Source organism: Anabrus simplex, chromosome 1, assembly GCF_040414725.1.
Source record: "Anabrus simplex isolate iqAnaSimp1 chromosome 1, ASM4041472v1, whole genome shotgun sequence".
Taxonomy (NCBI): domain Eukaryota; kingdom Metazoa; phylum Arthropoda; class Insecta; order Orthoptera; family Tettigoniidae; genus Anabrus; species Anabrus simplex.
This window is the reverse complement of record NC_090265.1, coordinates 1,795,432,552-1,795,447,750: the sequence shown is the minus strand read 5'-3', so window position 1 is coordinate 1,795,447,750 and position 15,199 is coordinate 1,795,432,552. Positions and strand designations below refer to the sequence as shown.

At 51.3% G+C, this 15,199-nt stretch overlaps 26 non-coding genes across 26 annotated transcripts; all 26 read right to left on the bottom strand.

The window, feature by feature from the left end:
* Positions 1 to 21: 21 nt before the first annotated feature.
* On the bottom strand, positions 22 to 94 carry TRNAA-AGC (transfer RNA alanine (anticodon AGC)). Its single transcript has one exon. It is a non-coding gene; the product is annotated as a tRNA-Ala (tRNA).
* A 364-nt stretch (positions 95 to 458) lies between these two features.
* TRNAA-AGC (transfer RNA alanine (anticodon AGC)) lies at positions 459 to 531 on the bottom strand. Its single transcript has one exon. It is a non-coding gene; the product is annotated as a tRNA-Ala (tRNA).
* Positions 532 to 1,328: 797 nt separating this feature from the next.
* Positions 1,329 to 1,401, bottom strand: TRNAA-AGC (transfer RNA alanine (anticodon AGC)). Its single transcript has one exon. It is a non-coding gene; the product is annotated as a tRNA-Ala (tRNA).
* Positions 1,402 to 2,051: 650 nt separating this feature from the next.
* Positions 2,052 to 2,124, bottom strand: TRNAA-AGC (transfer RNA alanine (anticodon AGC)). The gene has a single exon. It is a non-coding gene; the product is annotated as a tRNA-Ala (tRNA).
* Positions 2,125 to 2,196: 72 nt separating this feature from the next.
* Positions 2,197 to 2,269, bottom strand: TRNAA-AGC (transfer RNA alanine (anticodon AGC)). The gene has a single exon. It is a non-coding gene; the product is annotated as a tRNA-Ala (tRNA).
* A 217-nt stretch (positions 2,270 to 2,486) lies between these two features.
* Positions 2,487 to 2,559, bottom strand: TRNAA-AGC (transfer RNA alanine (anticodon AGC)). Its single transcript has one exon. It is a non-coding gene; the product is annotated as a tRNA-Ala (tRNA).
* Positions 2,560 to 2,919: 360 nt separating this feature from the next.
* On the bottom strand, positions 2,920 to 2,992 carry TRNAA-AGC (transfer RNA threonine (anticodon AGU)). Its single transcript has one exon. It is a non-coding gene; the product is annotated as a tRNA-Ala (tRNA).
* Positions 2,993 to 4,222: 1,230 nt separating this feature from the next.
* On the bottom strand, positions 4,223 to 4,295 carry TRNAA-AGC (transfer RNA alanine (anticodon AGC)). Its single transcript has one exon. It is a non-coding gene; the product is annotated as a tRNA-Ala (tRNA).
* Positions 4,296 to 4,367: 72 nt separating this feature from the next.
* On the bottom strand, positions 4,368 to 4,440 carry TRNAA-AGC (transfer RNA alanine (anticodon AGC)). Its single transcript has one exon. It is a non-coding gene; the product is annotated as a tRNA-Ala (tRNA).
* Positions 4,441 to 5,527: 1,087 nt separating this feature from the next.
* Positions 5,528 to 5,600, bottom strand: TRNAA-AGC (transfer RNA alanine (anticodon AGC)). The gene has a single exon. It is a non-coding gene; the product is annotated as a tRNA-Ala (tRNA).
* Positions 5,601 to 5,815: 215 nt separating this feature from the next.
* On the bottom strand, positions 5,816 to 5,888 carry TRNAA-AGC (transfer RNA alanine (anticodon AGC)). The gene has a single exon. It is a non-coding gene; the product is annotated as a tRNA-Ala (tRNA).
* A 649-nt stretch (positions 5,889 to 6,537) lies between these two features.
* On the bottom strand, positions 6,538 to 6,610 carry TRNAA-AGC (transfer RNA alanine (anticodon AGC)). The gene has a single exon. It is a non-coding gene; the product is annotated as a tRNA-Ala (tRNA).
* Positions 6,611 to 6,682: 72 nt separating this feature from the next.
* Positions 6,683 to 6,755, bottom strand: TRNAA-AGC (transfer RNA alanine (anticodon AGC)). Its single transcript has one exon. It is a non-coding gene; the product is annotated as a tRNA-Ala (tRNA).
* Positions 6,756 to 6,970: 215 nt separating this feature from the next.
* TRNAA-AGC (transfer RNA alanine (anticodon AGC)) lies at positions 6,971 to 7,043 on the bottom strand. The gene has a single exon. It is a non-coding gene; the product is annotated as a tRNA-Ala (tRNA).
* Positions 7,044 to 7,115: 72 nt separating this feature from the next.
* Positions 7,116 to 7,188, bottom strand: TRNAA-AGC (transfer RNA alanine (anticodon AGC)). The gene has a single exon. It is a non-coding gene; the product is annotated as a tRNA-Ala (tRNA).
* A 362-nt stretch (positions 7,189 to 7,550) lies between these two features.
* TRNAA-AGC (transfer RNA alanine (anticodon AGC)) lies at positions 7,551 to 7,623 on the bottom strand. Its single transcript has one exon. It is a non-coding gene; the product is annotated as a tRNA-Ala (tRNA).
* Positions 7,624 to 7,695: 72 nt separating this feature from the next.
* Positions 7,696 to 7,768, bottom strand: TRNAA-AGC (transfer RNA alanine (anticodon AGC)). Its single transcript has one exon. It is a non-coding gene; the product is annotated as a tRNA-Ala (tRNA).
* Positions 7,769 to 8,709: 941 nt separating this feature from the next.
* On the bottom strand, positions 8,710 to 8,782 carry TRNAA-AGC (transfer RNA alanine (anticodon AGC)). The gene has a single exon. It is a non-coding gene; the product is annotated as a tRNA-Ala (tRNA).
* A 360-nt stretch (positions 8,783 to 9,142) lies between these two features.
* Positions 9,143 to 9,215, bottom strand: TRNAA-AGC (transfer RNA alanine (anticodon AGC)). Its single transcript has one exon. It is a non-coding gene; the product is annotated as a tRNA-Ala (tRNA).
* A 215-nt stretch (positions 9,216 to 9,430) lies between these two features.
* On the bottom strand, positions 9,431 to 9,503 carry TRNAA-AGC (transfer RNA alanine (anticodon AGC)). Its single transcript has one exon. It is a non-coding gene; the product is annotated as a tRNA-Ala (tRNA).
* Positions 9,504 to 10,445: 942 nt separating this feature from the next.
* TRNAA-AGC (transfer RNA alanine (anticodon AGC)) lies at positions 10,446 to 10,518 on the bottom strand. Its single transcript has one exon. It is a non-coding gene; the product is annotated as a tRNA-Ala (tRNA).
* Positions 10,519 to 11,747: 1,229 nt separating this feature from the next.
* On the bottom strand, positions 11,748 to 11,820 carry TRNAA-AGC (transfer RNA alanine (anticodon AGC)). Its single transcript has one exon. It is a non-coding gene; the product is annotated as a tRNA-Ala (tRNA).
* Positions 11,821 to 12,037: 217 nt separating this feature from the next.
* TRNAA-AGC (transfer RNA alanine (anticodon AGC)) lies at positions 12,038 to 12,110 on the bottom strand. Its single transcript has one exon. It is a non-coding gene; the product is annotated as a tRNA-Ala (tRNA).
* A 72-nt stretch (positions 12,111 to 12,182) lies between these two features.
* Positions 12,183 to 12,255, bottom strand: TRNAA-AGC (transfer RNA alanine (anticodon AGC)). The gene has a single exon. It is a non-coding gene; the product is annotated as a tRNA-Ala (tRNA).
* Positions 12,256 to 12,760: 505 nt separating this feature from the next.
* Positions 12,761 to 12,833, bottom strand: TRNAA-AGC (transfer RNA alanine (anticodon AGC)). Its single transcript has one exon. It is a non-coding gene; the product is annotated as a tRNA-Ala (tRNA).
* A 796-nt stretch (positions 12,834 to 13,629) lies between these two features.
* TRNAA-AGC (transfer RNA alanine (anticodon AGC)) lies at positions 13,630 to 13,702 on the bottom strand. The gene has a single exon. It is a non-coding gene; the product is annotated as a tRNA-Ala (tRNA).
* Between the last annotated feature and the right edge of the window lie 1,497 nt (positions 13,703 to 15,199).

The following is a 15,199-nucleotide window of genomic DNA, read 5'->3' as shown; positions in this document are numbered from 1 at the left end:
ACTCAAAGAGAGAATAGAAATTGGAGACGCCAGGTATCGATCCTGGTACCTCTCGCATGCTAAGCGAGCGCTCTACCATCTGAGCTACGTCCCCTATGCAGCGAAGTTACACTACTCAGTACACAGCACGTAATGTGTTTGTACCGAACTGAAAGGGTGAATACAAATTGGAGACGCGAGGTATCGATCCTGGTACCTCTCGCATGCTAAGCGAGCGCTCTACCATCTGAGCTACGTCCCCTATGCAGTGAGGTTACACTACTCAGTACACAGCACGTAGTGTGTGTTCCGAACTCAAAGGGTGAATAAAAGTTGGAGTCGCCAGGTAACGATCCTGGTACCTATCGCATGTTAAGCGAGCGCTCTACCATCTGAGTTACGTCCCCTATGCAGCGAGGTAAGACTACTCCGTACACAGCACATAGTGTGTGTTCCGAACTCAAAGTGTGAATAAAAATTGGAGGCGCCAGGTATCGATCCTGGTACCTCTCGCATGCTAAGCGAGCGCTCTACCATCTGAGTTACGCCCCCTACGCAGCGAGATTAGACTACTCCGTACACAGCACGTTGTGTGTGTTCCGAACTGAAAGAGTGAATAAAAATTGGAGACGCCAGGTATCGATCGTAGTACCTCTCGCATGCTAAACGAGCACCCTACCATCCGACCTACGTCCCCTATGCAGCGAGGTTAGACTACTCCGTACACAGCTCGTAGTGTGTGTTGCGAACTGAAAGAGTGAAGAAGAATTCGAGACGCCAGGTATCGATCCTGGTACCTCTCGCATGCTAAGCGAGCACCCTACCATCCGACATACGTACCCTATGCAGCGAGGTTAGACTACTGCGTAAACAGCACGTACTGTGTGTTCCGAACTCAAGGAGTGAATAAAAATTGGAGACGCCAGGTATCGATCCTGGTACCTTTCGCATGCTAAGCGAGCGCCCTACCATCTGAGCTACGTCCCCTATGCAGCGAGGTTAGACTACTCCGTACACAGCACGTAGTGTGTGTTCCGAACTCAAAGAGTGAATTGATATTGGAGACGCCAGGTGTCGATCCTGGTACTTCTAGCATGCTAAGCGAGCACTCTACCATCTGAGCTACGTCCCCTATGCAGCGAGGTTAGACTATTCCGTACACAGCACGTAGTGTGTGTTCCGAACTGAAAGAGTGAATAAAAATTGGAGACGCCAGGTATCGATCCTGGTACCTCTCGCATGCTAAGCGTGCGCTCTACCATCTGAGCTACCTCCGCTACGAAGCGAGGTTAGACTACTCCGTACACAGCACATAGTGAGTGTTCCGAACACAAAGAGTGAATAAAAAATGGAGACACCAGGTATCGATCCTGGTACCTCTCGCATGCTAAGCGAGCGCTCTACCATCTGAGCTACCTCCCCTACGCAGCGAGGTTACACTACTCCGTACACAGCACGTAGTGTGTGTTCCGAACTCAAAGAGTGAATAAAAATTGGAGACGCCAGGTATCGATCCTGGTACTTCTCGCATGCTAAGCGAGCGCTCTACCATCTGAGCTACGTACCCTAAGCAGCTAGGTTAGACTATTCCGTACACAGCACGTGGAGTGTGTTCCGAACTGAAAGAGTGAATATCAATTGGAGAGGCCAGGAATCGCCCTGGTACCTCTTGCATGCTAAGCGAGCGCTCTACCATCTGAGCTACGTCCCTATGCAGCGAGGTTAGACTACTCCGTACACAGCACGTAGTGTGTGTTCCGAACTCAAGGAGCGAATAAAAATAGGAGACGCCAGGTATCGATCCTGGTACCTCTCCCATGCTAAGCGAGCGCTCTACCATCTGAGCTACGTCACCTATGCAGCGAGGCTAGACTACTCCGTACACAGCACGTAGCGTGTGTTCCGAACTCAAAGAGTGAATAAATATTGGAGACGCCGCGTATCGATCCTGGTACCTCTCGCATGCTAACCGAGCGCTCTAGCATCTGAGCTACGTCCCCTATGCAGCGAGAGTAGGCTACTCCGTACACAGCACGTAGTGTGTGTTCCGAACTCAAAGAGTGAATGAAAATTGGAGACGCCAGGTATCGATCCTGGTACCTCCCGCATGCTAAGCGAGCGCTCTACCATCTGAGCTACGTCCCCTACGCACCGAGGTTAGACTACTCCGTACACAGCACGTACTGTGTGTTCGGAACTGAAAGAGTGAATAAAAATTGGAGACGCCAGGTATCGATCCTGGTACCTCTCCCATGCTAAGCGAGCGCTCTACCATCTGAGCTACGTCCCCTATGCAGCGAGGTTAGACTACTCTGTACACAGCACGTGGTGTGTGTTCGGAACTGAAAGAGTGAATAAAAATTGGAGACGCCAGGTAACGATCCTGGTACCTATCGCATGCTAAGCGAGCGCTCTACCATCTGAGCTACGTCCCCTATGCAGCGAGGTTAGACTACTCCGTACACAGCACGTAGTGTGTGTTCCGAACTCAAAGAGTGAATAAGAATTGGAGACGCCAGGCATCGATCCTGGTACCTCTCACATGCTAAGCGAGCGCTCTACCATCTGAGCTACGTCCCCTATGAAGCGAGGTCAGCACTCCGTACACAGCACGTAGTGTGTGTCCCGAACTCAAAGACTGAATAAAAATTGGAGTCGCCAGGTGTCGATCCTGGTACCTCTCGCATGCTAAGTGAGCGCTCTACCATCTGAGCTACGTCCCCTATGCAGCGCGGTTAGACTACTCCGTACACAGCACGTAGTGTGTGTTCCGAACTGAAAGAGTGAATAAAAATTATAGTCGCCAGATTTCGACCCTGGTACCTCTCACATGCTAAGCGAGCGCTCTACCATCTGAGCTACGGCCCCTATGCAGCGAGGTTACACTACTCACTACACAGCACGTAGTGTGTGTACCGAACTCAAAGAGAGAATAGAAATTGGAGACGCCAGGTATCGATCCTTGTACCTCTCGCATGCTAAGCGAGCGCTCTACCATCTGAGCTACGTCCCCTATGCAGCGAGGTCAGCACTCCGTAAACAGCACGTAGTGTGTGCCCCGAACTCAAAGATTGAATAAAAATTGGAGTCGCCAGGTATCGATCCTGGTACCCCTCGCACGCTAAGCGAGCGCTCTGCCGTCTGAGCTACGTCCGCTATGCAGCCAGGTTAGACTACTCCGTACACAGCACGTAGTGTGTCTTCCGAACTGAAAGAGTGAATAAGAATAGGAGACGCCAGGTATCGATCCTGGTACTTCTCGCATGCTAAGCGAGCGCTCTACCAACTGAGCTACGTCCGCTATGCAGCGAGGTTAGACTACTCCGTACATAGCACATAGTGTGTGTTCCGAACTCGAAGGGTGAATAAAAATTGCAGACGTCAGGTATCGATCCCGGTACCTCTCGGATGCTAAGCGAGCGCTCTACCATCCGAGCTACGCCCCCTACGCAGCGAGATTGGACTACTCCGTACCCAGCACGTTGTGTGTGTTCCGAACTGAAAGAGTGAAAAAAAATTGGAGACGCCAGGTATCGATCTTAGTACCTCTCGCAAGCTAAGCGAGCACCCTACCATCCGAGCTACGTCCCCTATGCAGCGAGGTTAGACTACTCCGTACACAGCACGTAGTGTGTGTTCCGAACTCAAAGAGTGAATAACAATCATAGTCGCCAGATATCGATCCTGGTACCTCTCGCATGCTAAGCGAGCGCTCTACCAACTGAGCTACGCCCCCTATTCCGCGAGGTTAGACTACTCCGTACACAGCACGTAGTGTGTGTTCCGAACTCAAAGAGTGAATTGATATTGGAGACGCCAGGTATCGATCCTGGTACTTCTAGGATACTAAGCGAGCGCTCTACCATCAAAGCTGCGTCCCCTATGCAGCGAGGTTACTCTACTCCGTAAACAGCACGTACTGTGTGTTCCGAAATCAAAGAGTGAATAAAAATTGGAGACGCGAGGTATCGATCCTGGTACCTCTCGCATGCTAAGCGAGCGCTCTACCATCTGAGCCACGTCCCCTATGCAGCGAGGTTAGACTACTCCGTACACCGCACGTAGTGCGTGTTCCGAACTCAAAGAGTGAATTGATATTGGAGACGCCAGGTATCGATCCTGGTACCTCTCGCATGCTACGCGAGCGCTCTACCATCCCAGCTACGGCCCCTATGCAGCGAGGTTACACTACTCAGTACACAGCACGTAGTGTGTGTTCCGAACTCAAAGAGTGAATATGAATTGGAGACGCCAGGTATCGATCCTGGTAAGTCTCGCATGCTAAGCGAGCGCTCTACCATCTGAGCTACGTCCCCTATGCAGCGTGGTTAGACTACTCCGTACACAGCACGTAGTGTGTGTTCCGAACTCAAAGAGTGAATAAGAATTGGAGACGCCAGGTATCGATCCTGGTACCTCTCGCATGCTAAGCGAGCGCTCTACCATCTGAGCTACGTCTCCTATGCAGCGAGGTTAGACTACTCCGTATACAGCACGTAGTGTGTGTTCCGAACTCAAAGGGTGAATAAAAGTTATAGTCGCCAGATATCGATCCTGGTACCTCTCGCATGCTAAGCGAGCGCTCTACCAACTGAGCTACGCCCCCTATGCAGCGAGGTTAGACTACTCCGTACACAGCACGTAGTGTGTGTTCCGAACTGAAAGAGTGAATAAAAATTGGAGACGCCAGGTATCGTTCCTGGTACCCCTCGCATGCTAAGCGAGCACTCTACCATCTGAGCTACGTCCCCTATGCAGCGAGGTTAGACTACTCCGTACACAGCACGTAGTGTGTGTTCCGAACTGAAAGAGTGAATAAAAATTGGAGACGCGAGGTATCGATCCTGGTACCTCTCGCATGCTAAGCGAGCGCTCTACCATCTGAGCCACGTCCCCTATGCAGCGAGGTTAGACTACTCCGTACACCGCACGTAGTGCGTGTTCCGAACTCAAAGAGTGAATTGATATTGGAGACGCCAGGTATCGATCCTGGTACCTCTCGCATGCTACGCGAGCGCTCTACCATCCCAGCTACGGCCCCTATGCAGCGAGGTTACACTACTCAGTACACAGCACGTAGTGTGTGTTCCGAACTCAAAGAGTGAATATGAATTGGAGACGCCAGATATCGATCCTGGTACCTATCGCATGCTAAGCGAGCGCTCTACCATCTGAGCTACGTCCCCTATGCAGCGAGGTTAGACTACTCCGTACATAGCACGTAGTGTGTGTTCCGAACTCAAAGAGTGAATTGATATTGGAGACGCCAGGTATCGATAATGGTACTTCTAGCATGCTAAGCGAGCGCTCTACCATCTGAGCTACGTCCCCTATGCAGTGAGGTTACACTACTCAGTACACAGCACGTAGTGTGTGTTCCGAACTCAAATGGTGAATAAAAATTGGAGTCGCCAGGTAACGATCCTGGTACCTATCGCATGCTAAGCGAACGCTCTACCATCTGAGTTACGTCCCCTACGCAGCGAGGTTAGACTACTCCGTACACAGCACGTAGTGTGTGTTCCGAACTGAAAGAGTGAATAAGAATTGGAGACGCCAGGTATCGATCCTGGTACCTTTCGCATGCTAAGCGAGCGCTCTACCATCTGAGCTACGTCCCCTATGCAGCGAGGGCAGCACTCCGTACACAGCACGTAGTGTGTGTCCCGAACTCAAAGATTGAATAGAAATGCGAGTCGCCAGGTATCGATCCTGGTACCTCTCGCACGCAAAGCGAGCGCTCTACCGTCTGAGCTACGTCCCCTATGCAGCGAGGTTAGACTACTCCGTACACAGCACGTAGTGTGTGTTCCGAACTGAAAGAGTGAATAAGAATTGGAGACGCCAGGTATCGATCCTGGTACCTCTCGCATGCTAAGCGAGCGCTCTAAAAACTGAGCTACGTCCCCTATGCAGCGAGGTTAGACTACTCCGTACACAGCACGTAGTGTGTGTTCCGAACTGAAAGAGTGAATAAAAATTGTAGACACGAGGTATCGATCCTGGTACCTCTCGCATGCTAAGCGAGCGCTCTACCATCTGAGCTACGTCCCCTATGCAGCGAGGTTAGACTACTCCGTACACAGCACGTAGTGTGTGTTCCGAACTCAAGGAGTGAATAAGAATTGGAGACGCCAGGTATAGATCCTGGTACCTCTCGCATGCTAAGCGAGCGCTCTACCATCTGAGATACGTCCCCTACGCAGCGAGGTCAGCACTCCGTACACAGCACGTAGTGTGTGTCCCGAACTCAAAGATTGAATAAAAATTGGAGTCGCCAGGTATCGAACCTGCACCTCTCGCATGCTAAGCGAGGGCTCTAACATCCGAGCTACGTCCCCTATGCAGCGAGGTTAGACTACTCCGTACACAGCACGTAGTGTGTGTCCCGAACTCCAAGATTGAATAAAAATGCGAGTCGCCAGGTATCGATCCTGGTACATCTCGCACGCAAAGCGAGCGCTCTACCGTCTGAGCTACGTCCCCTATGCAGCGAGGTTAGACTACTCCGTACACAGCACGTAGTGTGTGTTCCGAACTGAAAGAGTGAATAAAAATTGGAGACGCCAGGTATCGATCCTGGTACCTCTCGCATGCTAAGCGAGCGCTCTACCAACTGGGCTACGTCCCCTATGCAGCGAGGTTAGACTACTCCGTACACAGCACGTAGTGTGTGTTCCGAACTCAAAGAGTGAATAAGAATTGGAGACGCCAGGTATCGACCCTGGTACCTCTCGCATGCTAAGCGAGCGCTCTACCATCTGAGCTACGTCCCCTATGCAGCGAGGTCAGCACTCCGTACACAGCACGTAGTGTGTGTCCCGAACTCCAAGATTGAATAAAAATGCGAGTCGCCAGGTATCGATCCTGGTACATCTCGCACGCAAAGCGAGCGCTCTACCGTCTGAGCTACGTCCCCTATGCAGCGAGGTTAGACTACTCCGTACACAGCACGTAGTGTGTGTTCCGAACTGAAAGAGTGAATAAGAATTGGAGACGCCAGGTATCGATCCTGGTACCTCTCGCATGCTAAGCGAGCGCTCTACCAACTGGGCTACGTCCCCTATGCAGCGAGGTAAGACTACTCCGTACACAGCACATAGTGTGTGTTCCGAACTCAAAGGGTGAATAAAAATTGGAGGCGCCAGGTATCGATCCTGGTACCTCTCGCATGCTAAGCGAGCGCTCTACCATCTGAGTTACGCCCCCTACGCAGCGAGATTAGACTACTCCGTACACAGCACGTTGTGTGTGTTCCGAACTGAAAGAGTGAATAAAAATTGGAGACGCCAGGTATCGATCGTAGTACCTCTCGCATGCTAAACGAGCGCTCTACCAACTGACCTACGTCCCCTATGCAGCGAGGTTAGACTCTTCCGTACACAGCTCGTAGTGTGTGTTCCGAACTCAAAGGGTGAATAAAAATTGTAGTCGCCAGATATCGATCCTGGTACCTCTCGCGTGCTAAGCGAGCGCTCTACCATCTGAGCTACCTCCGCTACGAAGCGAGGTTAGACTACTCCGTACACAGCACATAGTGAGTGTTCCGAACTCAAAGAGTGAATAAAAAATGGAGACGCCAGGTATCGATCCTGGTACCTCTCGCATGCTAAGCGAGCGCTCTACCATCTGAGCTACCTCCCCTACGCAGCGAGGTTACGCTACTCCGTACACAGCACGTAGTGTGTGTTCCGAACTCAAAGAGTGAATAAAAGTTGGAGACGCCAGGTATCGATCCTGGTACTTCTCGCATGCTAAGCGAGCGCTCTACCATCTGAGCTACGTCCCCTAAGCAGCTAGGTTAGACTATTCCGTACACAGCACGTGGAGTGTGTTCCGAACTGAAAGAGTGAATATCAATTGGAGAGGCCAGGAATCGCCCTGGTACCTCTTGCATGCTAAGCGAGCGCTCTACCATCTGAGCTACGTCCCCTATGCAGCGAGGTTAGACTACTCCGTACACAGCACGTAGTGTGTGTTCCGAACTCAAGGAGCGAATAAAAATAGGAGACGCCAGGTATCGATCCTGGTACCTCTCCCATGCTAAGCGAGCGCTCTACCATCTGAGCTACGTCACCTATGCAGCGAGGCTAGACTACTCCGTACACAGCACGTAGCGTGTGTTCCGAACTCAAAGAGTGAATAAATATTGGAGACGCCGCGTATCGATCCTGGTACCTCTCGCATGCTAAGCGAGCGCTCTAGCATCTGAGCTACGTCCCCTATGCAGCGAGGGTAGGCTACTCCGTACACAGCACGTAGTGTGTGTTCCGAACTCAAAGAGTGAATAAAAATTGGAGACGCCAGGTATCGATCCTGGTACCTCCCCCATGCTAAGCGAGCGCTCTACCATCTGAGCTACGTCCCCTATGCAGCGAGGTTAGACTACTCCGTACACAGCACGTACTGTGTGTTCGGAACTGAAAGAGTGAATAAAAATTGGAGACGCCAGGTATCGATCCTGGTACCTCTCCCGTGCTCAGCGAGCGCTCTACCATCTGAGCTACGTCCCCTATGCAGCGAGGTTAGACTACTCTGTACACAGCACGTAGTGTGTGTTCCGAACTGAAAGAGTGAATAAAAATTGGAGACGCCAGGTATCGATCCTGGTACCTATCGCATGCTAAGCGAGCGCTCTTCCATCTGAGCTACGTCCCCTATGCAGCGAGGTTAGACTACTCCGTACACAGCACGTAGTGTGTGTTCCGAACTCAAAGAGTGAATAAGAATTGGAGACGCCAGGCATCGATCCTGGTACCTCTCGCATGCTAAGCGAGCGCTCTACCATCTGAGCTACGTCCCCTAGGAAACGAGGTCAGCACTCCGTACACAGCACGTAGTGTGTGTCCCGAAATCAAAGACTGAATAAAAATTGGAGTCGCCAGGTGTCGATCCTGGTACCTCTCGCATGCTAAGTGAGCGCTCTACCATCTGAGCTACGTCCCCTATGCAGCGCGGTTAGACTACTCCGTACACAGCACGTAGTGTGTGTTCCGAACTGAAAGAGTGAATAAAATTTATAGTCGCCAGATTTCGACCCTGGTACCTCTCGCATGCTAAGCGAGCGCTCTACCATCTGAGCTACGGCCCCTATGCAGCGAGGTTACACTACTCACTACACAGCACGTAGTGTGTGTACCGAACTCAAAGAGAGAATAGAAATTGGAGACGCCAGGTATCGATCCTTGTACCTCTCGCATGCTAAGCGAGCGCTCTACCATCTGAGCTACGTCCCCTATGCAGCGAGGTCAGCACTCCGTAAACAGCACGTAGTGTGTGTCCCGAACTCAAAGATTGAATCAAAATTGGAGTCGCCAGGTATCGATCCTGGTACCCCTCGCACGCTAAGCGAGCGCTCTGCCGTCTGAGCTACGTCCGCTATGCAGCCAGGTTAGACTACTCCGTACACAGCACGTAGTGTGTGTTCCGAACTGAAAGAGTGAATAAGAATTGGAGACGCCAGGTATCGATCCTGGTACCTCTCGCATGCTAAGCGAGCGCTCTACCTACTGAGCTACGTCCCCTATGCAGCGAGGTTAGACTACTCCGTACATAGCACATAGTGTGTGTTCCGAACTCGAAGGGTGAATAAAAATTGCAGACGTCAGGTATCGATCCTGGTACCTCTCGGATGCTAAGCGAGCGCTCTACCATCCGAGCTACGACCCCTACGCAGCGAGATTGGACTACTCCGTACCCAGCACGTTGTGTGTGTTCCGAACTGAAAGAGTGAAAAAAAATTGGAGACGCCAGGTATCGATCTTAGTACCTCTCGCATGCTAAGCGAGCACCCTACCATCCGAGCTACGTCCCCTATGCAGCGAGGTTAGACTACTCCGTACACAGCACGTAGTGTGTGTTCCGAACTCAAAGAGTGAATAACAATTATAGTCGCCAGATATCGATCCTGGTACCTCTCGCATGCTAAGCGAGCGCTCTACCAACTGAGCTACGCCCCCTATTCCGCGAGGTTAGACTACTCCGTACACAGCACGTAGTGTGTGTTCCGAACTCAAAGAGTGAATTGATATTGGAGACGCCAGGTATCGATCCTGGTACTTCTAGGATGCTAAGCGAGCGCTCTACCATCAAAGCTGCGTCCCCTATGCAGCGAGGTTACTCTACTCCGTAAACAGCACGTACTGTGTGTTCCGAAATCAAAGAGTGAATAAAAATTGGAGACGCGAGGTATCGATCCTGGTACCTCTCGCATGCTAAGCGAGCGCTCTACCATCTGAGCTACGTCCCCTATGCAGCGAGGTTAGACTACTCCGTACACCGCACGTAGTGTGTGTTCCGAACTCAAAGAGTGAATTGATATTGGAGACGCCAGGTATCGATCCTGGTACCTCTCGCATGCTAAGCGAGCGCTCTACCATCCGAGCTACGACCCCTATGCAGCGAGGTTACACTACTCAGTACACAGCACGTAGTGTGTGTTCCGAACTCAAAGAGTGAATATGAATTGGAGACGCCAGGTATCGATCCTGGTACCTCTCGCATGCTAAGCGAGCGCTCTACCATCTGAGCTACGTCCCCTATGCAGCGTGGTTAGACTACTCCGTACACAGCACGTAGTGTGTGTTCCGAACTCAAAGAGTGAATAAAAATTGGAGACGCCAGGTAACGATCCTGGTACCTATCGCATGCTAAGCGAGCGCTCTACCATCTGAGCTACGTCCCCTATGCAGCGAGGTTAGACTACTCCGTACACAGCACGTAGTGTGTGTACCGAACTCAAGGAGTGAATAAGAAATGGAGACGCCAGGTATAGATCCTGGTACCTCTCGCATGCTAAGCGAGCGCTTTACCATCTGAGCTACGTCCCCTATGCAGCGAGGTCAGCACTCCGTACACAGCACGTAGTGTGTGTCCCGAACTCAAAGATTGAATAAAAATTGGAGTCGCCAGGTATCGAACCTGTACCTCTCGCATGCAAAGCGAGCACCCTACCATCCGAGCTACGTCCCATATGCAGCGAGGTTAGACTACTTCGTACACAGCACGTAGTGTGTGTTCCGAACTGAAAGAGTGAATAAAAATTGGAGACGCCAGGTATCGGTCCTGGTACCCCTCGCATGCTAAGCGAGCGCTCTACCATCTGAGCTACGTCCCCTATGCAGCGAGGTTAGACTACTCCGTACATAGCACGTAGTGTGTGTTCCGAACTCAAAGAGTGAATTGATATTGGAGACAACAGGTATCGATCCTGGTACTTCTAGCATGCTAAGCGAGCGCTCTACCACCAAAGCTTCGTCCCCTATGCAGCGAGGTTAGACTACTCCGTAAACAGCACGTACTGTGTGTTCCGAACTGAAAGAGTGAATAAAAATTGGAGACGCCAGGTATCGATCCTGGTACCTCGCGCATGCTAAGCGAGCGCTCTACCATCTGAGCTACCTCCCCTACGAAGCGAGGTTAGACTACTCCGTACACAGCACATAGTGAGTGTTCCGAACTCCAAGAGTGAATAAAAATTGGAGTCGCCAGGTTTCGATCCTGGTACCTCTCGCACGCTAAGCGAGCGCTCTACCATCTGAGCTACCTCCCCTACGCAGCGAGGTTAGACTACTCCGTACACAGCACGTAGTGTGTGTTCCGAACTCAATGAGTGAATACGAATTGGAGACGCCAGGTATCGATCCCGGTACCTCTGGCATGCTAAGCGAGCACTCTAACATCTGAGCTACGTCTCCTATGCAGCGAGGTTAGACTACTCCGTACACAGCACGTAGTGTGTGTTCCGAACTCAAGGAGTGAATAAGAATTGGAGACGCCAGGTATCGATCCTGGTACTTCTCGCATGCTAAGCGAGCGCTCTACCATCTGAGCTACGTCCCCTAAGCAGCTAGGATAGACTATTCCGTACACAGCACGTAGAGTGTGTTCCGAACTGAAAGAGTGAATATAATTTGGAGAGGCCAGGAATCGATCCTGGTACCTCTTGCATGCTAAGCGAGGGCTCTAACATCCGAGCTACGTCCCCTATGCAGCGAGGTTAGACTACTCCGTACACAGCACGTAGTTTGTGTTCCGAACTCAAGGAGCGAATAAAAATTGGAGACGCCAGGTATCGATCCTGGTACCTCTCGCATGCTAAGCGAGCGCTCTACCATCTGAGCTACGTCCCCTATGCAGCGAAGTTACACTACTCAGTACACAGCACGTAGTGTGTGTTCCGAACTCAAAGGGTGAGTAGAAATTGGAGACGCCAGGCATCGATCCTGGTACCTCTCGCATGCTAAGCGAGCGCTCTACCATCTGAGCTACGTCCCCTATGCAGTGAGGTTACACTACTCAGTACACAGCACGTAGTGTGTGTTCCGAAATCAAAGGGTGAATAAAAATTGGGGTCGCCAGGTAAAGAGCCTGGTATCTATCGCATGCTAAGCGAGCGCTCTACCATCTGAGTTACGTCCCCTACGCAGCGAGGTTAGACTACTCCATACACAGCACGTAGTGTGTGTTCCGAACTCAAAGAGAGAATAAGAACTGGAGACGCCAGGTATCGATCCTGGTACCTTTCCCATGCTAAGCGAGCGCTCTACCATCTGAGCTACGTCCCCTATGCAGCGAGGTCAGCACTCCGTACACAGCACGTAGTGTGTGTCCCGAACTCAAAGATTGAATAAAAATGCGAGTCGCCAGGTATCGATCCTGGTACCTCTCGCACGCAAAGCGAGCTCTCTACCGTCTGAGCTACGTCCCCTATGCAGCGAGGTTAGACTACTCCGTACACAGCACGTAGTCTGTGTTTCGAACTCAAAGAGTGAATAAGAATTGGAGACGCCAGGTATCGATCCTGGTACCTCTCGCATGCTAAGCGAGCGCTCTACCATCTGAGCTACGTTCCCTGTGCAGCGAGGTTAGACTACTCCGTACACAGCACGTAGTGTGTGTTCGGAACTGAAAGAGTGAATAAAAATTGGAGACCCCAGGTATCGATCCTGGTACCTCTCGCATGCTAAGCGAGCGCTCTACCATCTGAGCTACGGCCCCTACGCAGCGAGATTAGACTACTCCGTACACAGCACGTAGTGCGTGTTCCGAACTCAAAGAGTGAATAAAAATTGGAGTCGCCAGGTATCGATCCTGGTACCTCTCGCATGCAAAGCGAGCACTCTACCATCTGAGCTACGTCCCCTATGCAGCGAGGTTAGACTACTCCGTACACAGCACGTAGTGTGTGTTCGGAACTGAAAGAGTGAATAAGAATTGGAGACGCCAGGTATCGATCCTGTCACCTCTCGCATGATAAGCGAGCGCTCTAGCATCTGAGCTACGGCCCCAATGCAGCGAGGTTACACTACTCAGTACACAGCACGTAGTGTGTGTTCCGAACTCAAAGAGTGCATAGAAATTGGAGACGCCAGGTATCGATCCTGGTACCTCTCGCATGCTATGCGAGCGCTGTACCATCTGAGCTACGCCCCTATGCAGCGAGGTTAGAGTACTCCGGACACAGCACGTAGTGTGTGTTCCGAACTCAAAGAGTGAATAAGAATTGGAGACGCCAAGTATCGATCCTGGTACCTCTCGCACGCTAAGCGAGCGCTCTACCATATGAGCTACGTTCCCTATGCAGCGAGGTTAGACTACTCCGTACACAGCACGTAGTGTGTGTTCGGAACTGAAAGAGTGAATAAAAATTGGAGACGCCAGGTATCGATCCTGGTACCTCTCGCATGCTAAGCGAGCGCTCTACCATCTGAGCTACGGCCCCTGCGCAGCGAGAATAGACTACTCCGTACACAGCACGTTGGATGTGTTCCGAACTGAAAGAGTGAAAAAAAATTGGAGACGCCAGGTATCGATCGTAGTACCTCTCGCATGCTAAGCGAGCACCCTACCATCCGAGCTACGTCCCCTATGCAGCGATGTTAGACTACTCCGTACACAGGACGTTGTGTGTGTCCCGAACTGAAAGAGTGAAAAAAAATTTAGACGCCAGGTATCGATCGTAGTACCTCTCGCATGCTAGGCGAGCGCTCTACCATCTGAGCTAGGCCCCCTACGCTGCGAGAATAGACTACTCCGTACACAGCACGTTGTGTGTGTTCCGAACTGAAAGATGAAAAAAAATTGGAGACGCCAGGTATCGATCGTAGTACCTCTCGCATGCTAAGCGAGGACCCTACCATCCGAGCTACGTCCCCTATGCAGCGAGGTTAGACTACTCCGTACACAGCACGTAGTGTGTGTTCCGAACTCAAAGAGTGAATTGATATTGGGGACGCCAGGTATCGATCCTGGTACTTCTAGCATGCTAAGCGAGCGCTCTACCATCAAAGCTTCGTCCCCTATGCAGCGAGGTTAGACTACTCCGTAAACAGCACGTACTGTGTGTTCCGAACTCAAAGAGTGAATAAAAATTGGAGACGCCAGGTATCGATCCTGGTACCTCTCGCATGCTAAGCGCGCGCTCTACCATCTGAGCTACGTCCCCTATGCAGCGAGGTTAGACTACTCCGTACACAGCACGTAGTGTGTGTTCCGAACTCAAAGAGTGAATTGATATTGGAGACGCCAGGTATCGATCCTGGTACTTCTAGCATGCTAAGCGAGCACTCTACCATCTGAGCTACGTCCCCTACGCAGCGAGGTTAGACTATTTCGTACACAGCATGTAGTGTGTGTTCCGAAATGAAAGAGTGAATAAAAATTGCAGACGCCAGGTATCGATCCTGGTACCTCTCGCATGCTAAGCGAGCGCTCTACCATCTGAGCTACCTCCCCTACGCAGCGAGGTTAGACTACTCCGTACACAGCACATAGTATGTGTTCCGAACTCAAAGAGTGAATAAAAATTGGAGACGCCAGGTATCGATCCTGGTACCTCTCGCATGCTAAGCGAGCGCTCTACGATCTGAGCTACCTCCACTACGCAGCGAGGTTTGACTACTCCGTACACAGCACGTAGTGTGTGTTCCGAACTCAATTAGTGAATAAGAATTGGAGACGCCAGGTATCGATCCCGGTACCTCTGGCATGCTAAGCGAGCACTCTGCCATCTGCGCTACGTAAAATATGCAGCGAGGTCAGACTACTCCGTACACAGCACGTAGTGTGTGTTCCGAACTCAAAGAGTGAATAAAAATTGGAGACGCCAGGTATCGATCCTGGTAATTCTCGCATGCTAAGCGAGCGCTCTACCATCTGAGCTACGTCCCCTAAGCAGCTAGGTTAGACTATTCCGTACACAGCACGTAGAGTGTGTTCC